Below are 17,494 nucleotides of genomic sequence, written 5' to 3' on the forward strand. Positions count from 1 at the left end.
TAATTTACATGAAGGCATGATGATTGGCCATTATATTAAAACCACAAGAGCATAATGTATACTTTGATATCATTAACAAGGATAAAATATAATTGAACCCTTATGTTACAGACATGGCTAGAACCTATCAAATCTATAGAAAGACCATAACTTGTAGAGTAGTGTTGAACCGTAGGTCTATCATTCACTCTAATGAGAATTACTTTATTGACCCGACTCGTTCGCTTGTCGAACACGTGCAAGACATCTTTGAAAAATTTATGGTAGCTGTGGATGCATGACTGGAGATCATGCATACCAAGGCTATGAATAACCTCATATACTCACTTTTACCTCAATGGGGAAACATGGGAGTTATTGCTAGGGATGAGATGTTAGAAGGTAACCCTCTAGAGCACCTAAACACTATGAATTCGGCATATATTGTCAAACCCTTCTAGATAGGTGGAGCAAAAGCTTAGAACCTAAATCGGAGATAGTAAATAAGCTCAATGATGAGGTTGAGCCTAATCCTACGCTTGAGATAGAGCCCAAGCCCATACCTCAGTTTGAATCGGACCTAGAGAAAGATCCTAAATGGGAGCATGGAGAGGACTTTGGGTTGGATTTAGGAATAGGCATGAGCATGACCTTGCCACTGGTTAAGATGGACATAGAGTCTGGGCCTGAGGGAGAAGACTCCTTCGAAGATGAAGCTCCACCAACGAAGATTCGTAGGATTCATAGGGATTAGAAACTTTGATTCTTTTTCCCTTTGTACTTTCTTCATTATGTTATTGGAAATTAAAATTTGTCGAACTATTGTATATCTAGATTTCAAAGAGTATTATTAATAAAAAAATTAATTTCATTGAGTATATTGAGCTACTATGTTATCCAACATTTCTAAGACAATTTATTTTTGTTGATGTAAAAAATATGGCAAGACAACAAGACCAACGAGCTATGTTTAGGGATCTAATGAGGGCTGTTCATGACCTGGATAAGAACCAGGCACCGTACCAACACCTCCTCAGAATAGATGGGGAAATGTCAACAATATGGGTTCAATTGTGGAGCATTTTTGCCATTTCAAGCTTCCTTCTTTCTATGGCAAGGCAGACCCTTTGGCAGCTGAAGAGTTGTTAAGATTTCTGGAATGAATCTACAAACACATGGCCTGTACAGATATACAGAAGGTATCATATGCCAAATTTTTGCTGGTTGGAACAGCATGCCACAGGTGGAAGTCTGCTTTGCGCACCAAAATGAAGGCACAACAACGTGATATGACTTGGGCACAGCTAAAAAAAGAATTGATGACAAAGTACTTTTTCCAATCCTTGAGGGCACAGCTCAAAGAGCACTCAAAATTTTAATTATATTTTTATATGGGCTAAGTTTAATGCTGGTCATTTAGCAAATGAAATAGTCCATGTCCAGTCTTGTCGCACACTAAAGCCCAAAAGTTGAAGTGATAAATGCGACCCACTTATTTGCATAAATGATTTATTTTACTTACGTGTATTTTTGAAAATTTATCATAAATTATTTAAATATTTTAGAAGTTGATAAAAATATATCAATATTATACTCATTTTGTAGGTTGTGTTAAAATAATATAATTTGGGCTCAAGAAAAAGTAATTTTGAGCTAGTTATGCCCGAGTAGTTCTAATAGAAAGAAAAAGTATTATCCTCGAATAATAATGATGATGATGATGATGATGATGATGATGATGGGAGCTTTCATGGGATGATTACATATATGAAATGAGAGCTTTCATGATACGGTTATATATATGAAAAGGTAATTAAATTAATTTAAACCTAAAAATTACATTTACTTTGAATTGATTTAAAATTCATTAAAATCGTAAACCAATGATGATTAATTTCATTAACCCTCATTAACATGAAAATGCCTTTTGATTTATGTAAGCTACATGCATAGTAGTAGAAAAATATACATATATGTGTATATTTGAGATGAAATGATTTTTCTTCTACCAAAAAGTTTATATTGTACACATTTTACACCACTGACATATGCGGAATTGAACATAGTGAATATATATATATATATATATATATATATAATTGAGGTAAGAATACATAGTGCGAAGTGGTAAATTCTTATTTCTTGGTGTTTATATAAATTTTGGCATGAAATACTTACTATAAGGACTTAGGGTCGATTTCCGTGTTATACCCTACGAGATAGACCATTAGGTCAAATATGTAAATCCTATGAGATATAAAAATTCTTAAGAAATTCCTTAAGCCATTGGGTATTGCAATCAGTTTGCTCTAACTCTAAAAAATGTTTGTATATTATATTATTTTATATTTATATCATATTAATAAAATATGCACATATTTTTACTAACTATTTTTAAAATATTCACTTTTACAATAACTTTTCCAGATTAGAACAAGTTGTGTGGATGCGTGGAAAATTGATCGAGTGATGCTTATGGGGTCACCAAGTAAAAAATTTAGAAATGATTATTTCAATTTTTTATTTTAAGGATAAATTTTAAGTTAAATTCCATGCACATTATTTTAGTAATTTTTGAGTTTGAGGCTTGAGATCCCATGTTGAATTGTATTTGACAAATTTAAATTCTTCGTATTTAAGATTTAATCATATATGAAATTTCTCATTTAAATTGTTGAATTTAAGATTCATCGATCAAATCCCAATATTTGTACAATCATGTTATATTTCGTATAAACTAGATAAGAAAGATTTTGGTAACACTTCAAATCCCCATTTTAAAAAAATAAAAAAATATATGTAGTAGATTTGGGATGTTGCCGTCACATACCATCTTACACAATTAAATTAAAACTATGACAAATACAAATGAACATGAAACAAAAAACCACCAAAATCAGGATTAAGTTTTCTCCAAAGTTATCTATAGTAGACTTGTTATGACTAGCATTGCCAAATATAAAAGAACGAATTTTATTTCCATATTTATATTCCCTAATAATTTGCAGGATAGAATTAAAAATATTATTAGCATTATAAGGATAGTCAATTATCGTAAAAGTATTTATTTTATTTTTTTGGCATAAATAAAAGTAGGTTTATGTAGTGTGCATTGCTGCTAAATAAGATTTTTTTATTAATACTTTCCTATAAATCTGAAGTCCAATATATAACATCACCATATTTATTTAAATTACTAATCAATTGATTCTTAAATCTATGGAAACAACCAATGGTATCACTGTGAAGAGTATTTTTACTTGCCCCTTCGTACCTTCGTTGAAGATATTCCTTCACAAATGTTGTGAAATGCTCATTGTCCACTATGCTCAGCGGCAACTCTGCACCGACAACGATCTTCACCATTCGATCACGAGTTCTTTCCTACGAATACATCATGTGCTCAGTGTTGAAGAATCACTATTGGAAGGAGTACCAAAGGTTAGTTGTGTTTGAGATTGACCAATAAGCTAGCCCATGTTTGGCTGTACATTTGATGGTGATTGAGGTGGGTAGTACTGCTACCGTTTTGCCATGCCAATCTTAGTTGGCACTACTTATACACTGCTTTAAACTCTTGGACTCTGTTGTTAGTGTGACCAGCTGAAATCATTTAAAGTGCTCCCAACACTTTAAATGATTTTTCCCTTTCGCTTTCCTCTTGTTTCGGGAATTCGTAGTTCGAATTTGCCTATATCTTCATCTATGTCATCCAAATCAATTGGATTACTACTTCCACGTGCATCGTCAATGCCCATTCTCGACAAATCATCAGGGATGAAGATGATTAGGAAATTGAGATTGTGGGTTCATAGGTGATGTTGATCACCCACTCCTCAGTCTTTGAAGGGTAATCTTTCCCCATAAGCTTACATTACCAAGACTTCCTTTTATGCTTCAATACCCTATCTACCTAGTACCGTAGTTTAAAAAGCTGATTGAGGGCAAAACCTCTTCTTCTGTCTTCCTAGCCTCAAGACAAAAGAAATAAAAAAAGTAAGTCAAAATTATCCAGAATCCCCTTGATTGGTCTCCTCAGATTTACGAATTTGCAAGGGACCCCTTAAGCCGTCGAAGGCAAGGTTGGATTTAATGATGCTCAAGCGAAGTGATTGGCTACCGAACAAGCCCTCATTGAAATCAAGATGATCCATTTGTATCATATAATAGAAATAAAGAATGCAAAATGTAATGTAGAGCATGAAGATAAAATGTATAAATTAGATAATGTATAGTGTAAATAATGAATTAAGAGAATGAAGGTATGTGGATATAATATAATTGTGCTTCCACCAATGAATTGTTCATTTGGTTTTTTGAATTTGTAGTGTTTGTGCTAATTGAAATTTCAGCGTCTCTTTCTGTGAAAAACCAGGTTGTCTAGCTTGAGGCAACAAACCTTCATTCCCCAACATTAACACAGCTGTAGACATGCTTGGCCTATCTTGCGAGGATTGTTGAACTCATAAAACTCCCACATGGACCAATCAAAGCACTTCTCATAAATAGCCTGAGATGTTAAGGTAAACATTGACTAATTCCAAAGACCTTTCTTCTTTACACAGCGTCCATGCCTATGCTTACTAAACTAAGTTGAAAGGACCATCTTTTCTAATCCAAATGCTAAAAAGAAAAATTTCGATGTGAAGTGCATAGAAATAAAGAAACTATACTTATATGTCTAAGAAGGTTGTGGTATTGGTCTCTGTGAGAAAATCCTCTATTTCTTTTGGTCTATTGTACAAAATTTTTATCAAGAAATAAAAATTACCTAGATTTTGAAATCCACCTTGGTTTATCTTCACAATATCTAATTTTCAATTATCCTCAAAATTAAGCAAAAAAGTGGAAATCAAGAGTCAACCCAGCAGCTAGGTGGAATGGGACGCAGCCACCACCAGGTTGGGTCAATTAAATGTAAACTCAGTTGTGTATTTAGAATATGGTGAAAAATTTTCAATTTTTGGTCCATCATTTAGAATTCTACTTTTGGATATTCAAGCTAATATGAAGAGTCTTCAAATATTACACGGCTTGTTTATTTGACTTGCTTGAGCTAGAGATGATTGAAATATCGACATTGGCATTACCATGAACCTAGTTGGATGCTGCTACATGAATATTTTTAATTGACTCCAAAGTTAGACAATAAGTTTAATCACAGAGATATTTTTTGATTTATTTATAACATGTACCTTTTTGTGAAAATGCTTTGTTTCTCTTGGTATCTCAAGCACCAAAACCCCCAAAGCGAAATAAATCTGATTTCACCTAAAATGGCCCATCTATAGCATATTTTGGGGAAATGTTGCCACTACATGATAAAAGATAATATCCAAAATCAAAGTTATGAGAAATAGAAGAGTCATTTCATATATTATGGGATTGAGATTTGTAATATGTTCCAACTACTATGATATCTTCTAGTGTATATTAAAATTCGAAAAAAATTATGCTGGCTTTGGTCTCTATGAATGATTCTGATTCGGGAATCTTGATGGAGATGTTAAGTTGTGGAGCTCAGGTATTGTTACTATAAAGAGGCAATATGTGGATTGAAAAGGATTGTGATTTTTCTCTTGTGAACTTTTTTACCATAGTGAATTAATTAGAGCATACGTAGTCTCACGTTGAGGTGAACTTCTATAACTATTGCTTGTTCTGTTTTGTATTTTTTCCTTATTATGATTTTATTGCTCTTAATTTTATAGAATTAGAGTTTATAATTCTCAATAAGAGATACATAAAACCTGGAGCAATACCATTGTTGTTGTAGTGTGACCTAAATTCTTGGGTTTTAGGAGTAGTAGTTGGGTTGATCTTGGAGAAATCAACTTATGGACTGGGATAAATTATTGTTGCATTTTCACTAGCTATTCGCTAGCTGGACACTCGAGCCCTTGAAGCAGAGCAGCCTCGATCACTTCTTGTCGGTCGAATTGTCGCTCGAGCAACATCCATGTCACTAGCTGCCTTTTGACACTTCCCGAGCGATAGTATTATCTGGACAGTTCCAAAATTTTCACGATTTAACGTGTTTTAGACTCCTATTGATCTTCAACTAGGTTTTTTGGGCATCTCTATATATATAATCCGTTGTATTGTATGGCACATATATGAAATCTCGAGAGATTGAAAGAGAACAAATTGACAACATCTTGTGCGCTTACATTCAATTGAGGGTATTGACTCTAGACATTTTAAACACATTTCTATTGGTTACACTGAATTTTCTTCTCATCTGCCCATGGTATTTCCCAAAAAAAGGTTTTCCATGTAAATCTTGATTTATTTACTTTTTTGTTTTATTTCATTCATATCTTGTGATACACATTCATAACAAGTGGTATCAGAGCATAAGGTTGATCTCCATTTGGCAACGATGAAGTATGATATTCTGATGTTGGATCAAAACACGAGGATTAGTTTATGGCAAGCAAAGATGAGAGTCGTTCTTGCGCAGATGGATTTAGAGGAAGCTTTGCTTGACTTTGATAAGATGTCTTCTACCTGGATGCACGAAGAGAAGCAGCGCAGGGATCGAAAATCCTTAACTCAGATTCATCTTCATCTTTCAAATCAAATTCTTTAGGATGTTTTAAAGGAGAAAAGTGTCATTGCGTTGTGGTTGAAGTTGGAGCAACTCTACATGACAAAGAGCTTGACCAGCAAGTTACACTTGAAACAGCTCTTGTATTCTCAAAGGATGTTTGAAGGTGGATCATTGGATGATCACTTAACTTTGTTCAAAGAAATCATGGCCGATTTGGAAACATTCGAGGTTAATTACGACAAGGAGGACTTGGCGTTGATGTTGTTGTGTTCATTGCCGCCATTATATGTGATGTTTAGAGATACTATTCTTTATAGTTATGATATTCTCACAGTGGAGGAGGTCTATGATGCCTTATAGTCTAAGAAGAAGTTGAAGCATCTTACTGAGGGATCTAAAAGTCAGGCCGAGGGCCTGGTTGCTCGTGAGAGGAGTCAAGATAGGAAACTTGGAAAGAATTTGAGGGACTGATCAAAGTTGAGGCATGCAGAGAAAACATGTCATTATTGTAAGAAGATGGGGCATATTAGAGTTGACTGCTATGCCTTGAAAATAGAAACAAAGCTCTGGGTGCAAATGGTGAGGAAAAATGTCCTGTTGATTCAGTGGAGGCTAACATTGTGGAAAACAAGCTAAGCGAAGGATAGCTTCTTATGATCTTTGATATGGGATCCAAACCTTGTTAGGAATGGGTTATGGATTTGACATGTACCTTCTATATATGTCCAAATAGGGACTTGTTCACTTCATATAAAGGGGTTTCGAGAGGTGCAGTGATTACAGGAAACAATGCGCCTTGCAAAGTCATCAAAGTTGGTACTATCAGGATCAAGATGTTCGATGAGATTGTCACAACATTTACAACTGTCAGGCATGTTCCAGAACTGGAGTGAAATCTTATATCATTGAGTTCTCTTGACTTAAAAGGTTGTAAGTACATTGGTGAAGGTGGAGTTCTAAAAGTGAGCTTGGGTGCTCTTGTTGTCATGAATGGGCATAAGAATTCTGCACAACTGTACATTTGGCAAGGTTCCACTATTACAGGAGATGCAGTAGTTTCTACTTTTTCTTTGATGGAGGATGAAGTGACAAAACTTTGGCACATGTGGCTTGGACATATGAATGAAAAGGAAACGGCAGAGTTGAGCAGAAGGGGGCTTTTTGATGGGCAGAAGACCAGTAAGATGGAATTTTTGCGAGCACTGTATTTTTGAAAAATAGAAATAGAAAAGGAATAGATTCTCTAAATGAAGACATGACATGAAGGGAATACTAGAGTATATCCATTCAGATCTCTGGGGGTCGGCCAGAGTGCCTTCAAGGGGAGTTGCATATTACTTGATGAAATTAATTGATGATTACTCTAAAAATGTTTGGGTATTCTTCTTAAAGTAGAAGATTGATATATTTGGGACCTTCAAAGAGTGGAAAACATTGGTAGAAAAGTAAACTCGAAAGTTGATAATGGATTGAAGTTTTGTTTAGAAGAATTCAATAGCTTCTACAGGGCTGAAGGCATCTTGAGACACTTGATAGTGTCCATAACTCCTCAACAGAATAGTGTGGCTGAACGGATGAATAGAACCTTGATGGAAAAGGTTCATTGTATGTTTTTGAATCTTGGGTTGCCTAAGTCTTTTTGGGCTAAAGCTATTACTATAGTATGTTTGCTCATCAGTCACTCACCCTCAACGGCCATTGAAAATAAAACACCAAAAGCGGTATGTTGTGGTAAACCCTTTTGTTACACTAATTTCAAGATCTTTGGTTGTCCTGCGTATGCTCATGTGAATAATGAAAAATTGGAGCCTAGGTCTAGAAAGTGTATCTTTCTTTGGTATAAATCAGGAGTAAATGGTTATAAGTTTTGGTGTCCAGAAGAGAAGAAAGTGGTGATTAGTAGGGATGTAGTGTTTGACGAACTTGCTATAATTCGTAGAAGACCTCTTGCGGATCCTAGTAAATCTAGAGAACAGAGTCATTCAACTCAAGTGGAGTTTGAAATTAGCCCTGGGGAACAATCAAAGGTTATAGAGTAGTCTGGTTCAGAGGAGACAGACAGTAATAACTTGCCTATACCACCACCAGCACCATAGCATTCGATTGCAAAGGACAAACCTCGCAGATAGATTAAACCTCTATAGAGGTATGAAGAGGTAGACTTGGTTGCTTATGGTTTGTGTGTAATTGAAGACATTGATTCCACTGAGGAACCTGCTACATATTTAGAAGCAGTCAGTTACAGTGATTTTGGCAAATGGTTGATTACAATGTAGGAGGAGATGAAGTCTTTGAATAAAAACACACTTGGGACTTAGTGAAATTACCTAAGGACAAAATGATTGTTTACTATAAGTGGGTGTTCAAAAGGAAAAAAGGGACATCAGGGATGGAAGATACCAAGTTTAAGGCTAGGTTAGTAGCAGAGGGTTAAATTCAGATTCCAGGTGTTGACTTTACATATGTGTTCTCGCCAGTTGTAAAGCACATTTTAATTCGGGCTTTACTTGGAGTTGTGGCAAAGAATGATTTGGAGTTTGAACAGATGGATGTCAAAATAGCATTCCTGCATGGAGAACATCTACATACAATAGCCAAAAAGGTTCATAGTCTTTGGAAAAGAAGATTATGTGTGATTGTTGAAAAAGTCCTTGTATAGACTGAAGTAGTCACTGAGGTAGTGGTATAAGCGGTTCGATTCATTCATAACTACTCATGGTTTTGAAAGGTGTAATTATGATAGTTGTGTGTACTTCAGGAAGGAAAGTAGTGGATCAGGTACATACTTGTTGTATGTTGATGATATGCTTATAGCAACCAAAGACAAAGCAGAGGTCAGAAAAGTGAAGTCTCAGTTGAGTAAAGAGTTCGAGATGATGGACTTGGGAGCAACAAAGAAAATCCTTTGAATGGAAATCTTGAGGGATAGAAAGGCTGGCAGGTTGTACTGGAGTCAAAAAGGGTACATTGAGAAGGTACATCAGAGATTCATTATGCTGAATGTAAAGGCTATCAGTACACCCTTGGCTACACATTTTAGATTATCGGCAGCCTTGTGTCCATAATTAGATGAAGACATTGAGTATATCTATAAGGTTCCTTATTCTAGTGTAGTTGGTTCGTTAATGCATACTATGGTTTGTACAAAACCTGATTTGGCACATGCAATTAGTACATTTAGCAGATACATGACAAATCCTGAAAAGGAACATTGGAAAGTAGTACAGTGTATCATCATATACTTTAAAGGCTCTACAAATGCCTGTCTGCATTTTGGAAGAAATTCAGAAGGAATCATAGGATATGTGGATTTAGACTATGCAAGGATCTTGACAAAAGGAGATCACTCACAGGGTATGTGTTTACCCTTGAAGGCTGTGCTATCAGCTAGAAAGCTACTTTGCAAAATGCAGTAGTTTTGTCTACAAAAGAGGCAGAGTACATGGCCATTATTGAAGTGTGTAAGGAGACTACGTGGCTGAGAGGATTAATTGGTAAAATCAACGAAGACTTGCAGATATCTACAGTGTATTGTAATAGCCAGAGTGCTATATTTCTAACTAAGGATCAAATGTTCTATGAGAGGACTAAGCACATTGATATGAGTACCATTTTGTACGTGAAGTAATTGCTCGTGGTGACATTATAGTGAGCAAGGTTGATACCAAGGAGAATCCTACTGACATGATGACAAAACCACTTCCCATTGCTAAGTTTGAGCATTGCTTGAACTTAGTAGAAGGTATTTGTCATTGATTTAGCCCATTGGGGCTTGGAAGAGGTGGAGTGGTGTTTACTTGGAGATGTGTATTTTGGAATTCCTTACGTTGGAATTTGGCTCAAGGTGGAGATTTGTTGTAGTGTGACCTAAATTCTTGGGGTTTTAGGAGTAGTAATTGGGTTGATCTTGGAGAAATCAACTTATAGATTGGAACAAATTATTACCGCATTTTCGCTAGCTGGATGCTCGAGTGCTTGAAGCAGAACAACCTCACCCTCTTCTTGTCGGATTGTCGCTTGAATGACATCAATGTCGCTCGTTGCTGCTCAAGCGACAATATTATCTAGATAGTTTCGAATTTTTCATGATTTAACTCGTTTTGGACTCCTATTCATCTTCAACTAGGTTTTTTGGGCGTCTCTATATATACAAACCGTCGTATTGTATTGAACATATATGAAAATCTTGAGAGATTGAAAGGGAACAAATCTACAACATCTTGTGAGCTTAGATTCAATTGAGGGCATTAATTCTTGAGAGTTTAGATTCACTTGAGAGTATTGAGACTTGATATTGTAAAGACATTTCTATTGGTTATAGTGAATTTTCTCCTCCTCTACCCGTGGTTTTTCCCAAAATGGGTTTTCTATGTAAATCTCGGTATCACTTACTTTTCTGTTTTATTTCGTTATTTTCATATTTTGCCATCAAGATTCATAACAGTTGTTAATGTACAAGAGCTTATGCCCAACAAGTGCTGCACTTTGCATTGGATCTGCGAAATCTTTTTCTCTGTTCATGAGGATAATTTTTTTGTTGAATAATCAGAAAAGAGAAATTAAATCCAATACCCATAACTAAATATTCTCAAGCATATAGTGTTATGAATTTGCATGTGTAAAAGAATAACCATGCTCCGTACTCTATAATACAATAGATCAGAAAATTTTTTCTCTGAGATTTGAAAAATGAGTGCGAGACTTCTTTAGGTTATTAATTTAATTGGTACCCTTGTTAGAAAATTCGAGCTGATTGTGCAAGTAGAATCAAGCCTAGACTTCTATTAGACAGGTATTCATAAATCAACATAATTTCTTCTCTTTGAATGCAGACTCCTAAAAGCTTCATGAGATTTCGAAGCTAAAGTTTAGCTGATAACTTAATTCTTGAACTCATTTGGTCCTTGGAGGGAATTTTTTGATAGCTGTTTGACAGCAATTTCCTTACCCTCCTTGAGCAGTCCCTAAAATGGTATTTGTTTTGCTAAATTTTACTAAAGCCATCTTCCACTCACTTTTCACATTTGACTTAGCATGACATTGATTTCCTTGGAATTTCCATGGCTAAAGAATCCCATTCCAAAGCTTCCACCAGATGAAACCGTGGTATCATCATCTCTAATGATTTGTATGGTATTTATAATATCTGTTGCTTAAAAGATTTTCTGGATGGACATAAAAAAATTTATGACAAACAGTAAGGGAAAAATTTTATCTGATATTTTCATGGTTCCAGCTCTTTGCTTGTTTCAATTTTTTATTTTTATTTATTTTTTAATAGAACTGATAGGTAGGTAATAACATTAGCTTGAATGCATATTGCTTGATCATGGGTTCTAGTGTACACAATTTCGTTTCTTGACTTTGGAATCTGAAGTAGTATTTACTATTTAAGGTCAAGACTTACGTTTATAATTGAAAGAATTGAAGATTTTCTCGAAAACTCCAACTCTAGGCTGTCAAGGTCGGTCCACAGTATGAAGAAACATGACCAGTAGAGGTCATGCTTATTAGATTGCTGAAGCTCACTTTTTCAACTTTGCTCCAGATTTTATGTAAAAGTTGTTGGAAATAAATAATTATGGGAGGAAAGGCCAAAAAGAAAATTATGAAATTTCTCAAAAGATATTTGTATCCTATGGCCTGGCTCTATAAAATGTCACAAGCACAAGGGCTTTTATAGGTACAAAGAGTCCCAAATACATTGTATACACTTAAGAGACTAATTAACGACTTTTCCTACATACTATGGATAATAGGATATAAAGAACCATGTGGATACTGAATAAAATAAACATATGAATATCAAATAAACTAATTCATGTATCAAATTTAATTTCGAACATTTATGAATCAAGATTAAATTCCAACACTGCTTCTTAAACTTGATTCCCTCTTGGTGACTACAATCCAAGCACGAAATCTTGCAAAATCATCATTCTTCAAGGGCTTGGTGAAAATATTTGCTACTTGATCATTGGTCTTCACATAAGCAAGCTCTATTTCTTTGTTTTCAATGCACTTTCTAATGAAGTGAAATCTTGTATCTATATGCTTGCTTTGATCATGGAACATGGGATTTTTACCCAAAGCAATAGCTGACTTGTTAGAAGCATAAATTGGTATAGCTTCGTTTTGTGGTACATGAAGTATCTCCAACAACTTTCATAGCCAAATGGCATTACAAACATATGATGCAGTAGAAATATATTCAGTTTCGCAAGTACAAAGAGCCATAATGGGTTGTTTCTTTGAACATCAAGTGAAAGCAGTGTTACCCATGAAAAACAAAAATTCAGTGGTACTTTTTCGATCATTAATATCACTAGCCCAATCACTACCACTATAACAATGAAGCTTGAAATTCGTAGAAGAATAATAAACTAAGCCATAATCAATGGTACCTTTAATGCAACAAAGTATCCTTTTAGCAATCTCTATGTGAGTTAAACTTGGTGCCTTTATATAACGGCTAATAAGACCAACACCATAAAGAATATTGGGTCTTGTATAGGTCAAATATCTCGAGCTTCCAACAAGATGTCTATAGCGAGAAAGATCCACTTTTGTGCTCTTGTCATATTTTGACATTATTGTTCCACACCCAATGGGAGTACTCACTGGATTGAAATTTTGCATTTTGAACATTTCAAGAACTTTCTTTGCATAAGCTTCTTGAAAAATAAAAATGCCATTTTCATTTTGTTTTACCTAAATTCCAAATTCTTGAGCCATCATTTTCTTAAATTCTTCAAACATTTTTTTATTGTTGTCGGTGATGATCAAGTCATCAACGTACAAGCACGCAATCATAAAAGCTCTATATGCATCCTTTTTTTACGTAAAGAGCATACTCATGTAGACATTTGATGAATCCATGCTCTTCAAAATACTTGTCAATCCGGCTATGCTTTGCTTTAGGCACTTGCTTCAAGCCATATAGCACCTTCTTCAACTTCAAGACTTCATCTTCATGTTTCTTAACAACATAACCCAATAGTTGTTGAACGTAAACTTCTTCTTCAAGGCATGCATTCAAGAAAGCGGACTTGACATCCATTTGATAAATTTTCCATTTATTTTGAGTTGCCAAGGAAATGATTAATCGAATGGTTTCCAAGCGAGCAACAGGGACAAATACCTCATCATAGTCAATGACATACTTTTGACTATAGCCTTTGAATGCAAGTCTTGCCCTGTATTTCTCCACTTTTCCTTGAGCTTTTATCTTGAATTTGTACATCCATTTCACGTGAATTGTTTTTTGCCCTTCAGGAAGAGACACTAGCTCCCATGTATTTTTCTTTTTTATTGCTCGAATCTCCTCATCCATTGCATGCCTGCATTTCTTGTCTTCTGTTGCCTTTTCAAGTTCAATGGCTCGGTGTCAATGAAGAGATAAAACAAAGATGGATTGTCAACCATTTCAATTTCGTCATAAATCTCTACAAAATTTCTAATACTACTCAGTCCTTCGAAGGGACTATCATGAGGAGATTGAGGAGCAGGATAATGTGGTTGAGTAGCGGCTTGACTTGTTTCTTGGCTAGAGTCTCTTTCTTGAAAAGAAAAAATCACGTATTCTTCATTTTTTGGAACACTCCAATCCTATGAGCTCCTTCGTCGAATTCCGCGTCTCTACGAATAACAATCTTCCCATTGAAAGGATTCTAAAACTTGTAGCCGTTGGAACTTGAATCATAACTGATGAAAACAAACTTCTCTTTTCTCATCAAGTTTTAATCTCTTCTCATTTGGTACATGAATATAGGCAATACTACCAAAAATGCGTAAGTGAGAAATACTAGGTTTCTTACCGCTCAAAGCTTGTTGTGGATTCATGTCTTGAACACTCCTCGATGGGGAAAGATTAGATAAATACATGGCACATGCAGCAACTTCGACCTAAAACTTCTCCATACTCTTGCTCTTAAGCATACACGAACCGTGTTGAGGATGATTTTGTTCTTCCAATCTACGACACCATTTTGTTGCGGTGATCTTGGAACTATGAGAAAATGTCAAATTCCATTGGTTTCACAAAAATTATTAAACTCCTTGGAAGTGAATTCTCCACCTCGATCGGTCCTTAATGCATTGATGAAGTTGCCTTTCTCATTTTCAACAAGAGCTTTGAATTTTTTGAATGCTCCAAAAACTTCATCTTTCGTTTACAAAAAAAAAAAAAAACCCTAGTATTGCTAAAAAATCATCAATAAATAGCAATAAATAATTTGCTTTAAGATGAGAGGGTATTTGATTGGCCCGTACACATCCACATGAATAAGTTGAAATGACTTTGTTGCTCTTGAGGTAGATTCCTTTGGAAAGCTTCTTCTAACTTGCTTGCTAATGAGACATTCTTCGTAAAGATGATTGGGATGATTGATTTTTGGGAACCCATTCACCATTTCTTCATTTGTCAAGGTCTTCAAGCCACAAAAATTCAAATGGCCAAATCTTAAATGCCAAAGCTAAGAACTGTTTTCAACATAAGCCTTTAGACACCTGGATGGTCAACATTAACATTGAGAAAAAAAACAATCTATTCTTCTCCATTGTTACTTTTGCAATCAAATTATGAGAAAAATCTCTCAAAGTAAGGCAATGATTCTTCAAGTGAGTGTCATAGCCAATCTTAAGTAATTATCCCAAACTTAAAATATTAAACTTCAAAGTAGGTACATAATAAACTTGAGAAATTAAAAGATGACTTTCATTTTTAGCACGAATAAGAACATCACCTTTACTTTTTATTGGAACATTGGTTTCATATCCAAAAATAATGTTGCCTTTTACCACTCATTTATTGTTGAGAATAACTCCTTATTACCACTCATGTGATTGGCGGCACTGGTGTGAAGATACCATGATCGATTATCCTTTTCTTCTTTGATTGCCAACTACAACAATAATTCTTCATCTTCCTTTGCTTCAACATAATTAACTCTCTCCATTATTGGTGTGTCGCTCCTATATTCGAAAGATAATAACCATATTTATGACAAGTGTAACATTGAATATTGGACTTGTCATACTTTCTTTTGCCACCTCTCTTGCAGCCATAGTTCCAACGGCTTCGTCTACTCGATTGATTGTTTGATCCTTCATTATTCAAATTTTAAATTCTTTCATTACTACGACCATAATTTCCTCCACAACCACAAACTCGACCATGAATTTGGTCTCTTCCTTGAGATCATCCATGTTCTTTCTTGTGATCTCCCAAAAAGATCTTCGCTTGGAGAACTTGAGCCATCGATTTTCCTTTTTTCTTCAATCTTTCTTCATATGCTTGCTAGGACCCAACGAGTTGATCAGGTCATGGGATCCAAGTCATTGACTCTTCAATGGCAATATTAACAAACTCAAGTTTTGAGTTAAAGGATCTAAGAATTTTCTTGATGATATGACTTTCTTCATTACTATCCCTATACCACATCATATGATTGACAATGGAGAACACTCCAGTGAAATAGTCAAAGATAGATTTTGACTCTTTCAAACTCCTCATGAGCGATTTGAAGGCAAACCTTCTTCACTTTTTCAATTCCCTTGAAATTGTTCTCGAGAATCTCTCAAGCTTCCTTAGCTTTTGTTGAGGAAGCAACTTTATTGAACATGACTTCATCTGAGCCCATGTGAATAATAGAGAAAGCATGTTGATCTAACTTGTGGTACCTTTACAAGGCATTCCTTTGAGCTTGACTTAAAGCTCCTTCATTGTCTAGTTCATCATAATCTTTTCTGCAACTTCCCATGCTTCCTGTGATTTGAGCAACATCATCATGTGTATGCTCCAATGTCAATAATTTTCCTTTGTAAGTTTGGGAACCACAAAAGAAAATGAACTATTCATCTTTTGAAGTGGCTCTGATACGACTTTGTTGGAAATAAGTAATTATGCAAAGAAAGGCTAGAGAGAAAATTTTGTAATTTCTTAAAAGATATTTATATTCTATTGCTTGGCTCTATAAAATGTCTCAAGCACAAGGCCTTTTATAGGTACAAAGATTCCCAAATACATTGTACAAACTTAAGGGACTAATTAATGACTTTTGCTACATGCTATTAATAATAGGATACACAGAACCACGTGAATACTAAATACAATAAATAAATGAATATTGAATAAACTAATTTATGTATCAAATTTAATTTTCAACATTCATGTATCAAGTTTAATTCCCAACAAAAGTAAATGATTAAGCTTTTTGAATAAGTGAAAAAGAACGTTTTGTGTATCCAATTTTATAACTTTCATTTTTATATATCAGTTGTAAGTTACCACTTTTGATTTATGGGAAATATAGAACTTCTCTCCCTATTTAGAAAAGGACTTTTTTCTCCCTGTTCTTCATTTTTGCTGCTGTTCTTGCTCTGTTTTACTTGTGTGTTACATTGCAGAATTTTCTGTGTTTAAACAATAATTTCTACACTTGCTTAGATGGTAGGACTACAATTTGGATAAAGCAATGTGTACAAGGCTTTTTTCACAGAGTCCTTACCAACCCCTCACATGGGGTCGGTCCCACGTGGGCCCCGATTCAATAAAAAATGAAAAAAAAATCTCGACCCCACCCCTTGTGAGGACCCTGTAAGGATTCTATAATGTGCTGGGATGTACGCTCAACACTGTCCCTACAATTCAATGATATGGATAGGACAGTTTCATGGACCACCATTGACCTAGAGTGAAGGGAAATATAAAAATGCTGACTGCCATCCATGAAGAGTTGAGGGCAAATATGTAAACGTTGACTAGTCCATGATATCTAGACAAATTCCCCTTCTCCTTTTCAATCAATATTCTACTGGATTAATTAGCTAGGTTTTTCTATCTAAACTATTATTAAATAATTAACTGCTTAGCTTAATTCAATATATGAAAATGAAGGGTGACAATGTGTTGTTATCTTTGTAGTTTCACCCTAGCTTAATTTCTACACTTATTTTAAAAAT

At 34.9% G+C, this 17,494-nt stretch overlaps 1 protein-coding gene across 1 annotated transcript in view; it reads left to right on the plus strand.

The window, feature by feature from the left end:
- Nucleotides 1-17,494, plus strand: part of LOC111395099 (G-type lectin S-receptor-like serine/threonine-protein kinase SD1-1) — a 100,058-nt gene that overhangs the window by 45,982 nt on the left and 36,582 nt on the right. The window lies entirely within an intron of this gene.

This window comes from Olea europaea, chromosome 6 (assembly GCF_002742605.1).
Source record: "Olea europaea var. sylvestris chromosome 6, O_europaea_v1, whole genome shotgun sequence".
Lineage (NCBI taxonomy): Eukaryota > Viridiplantae > Streptophyta > Magnoliopsida > Lamiales > Oleaceae > Olea > Olea europaea.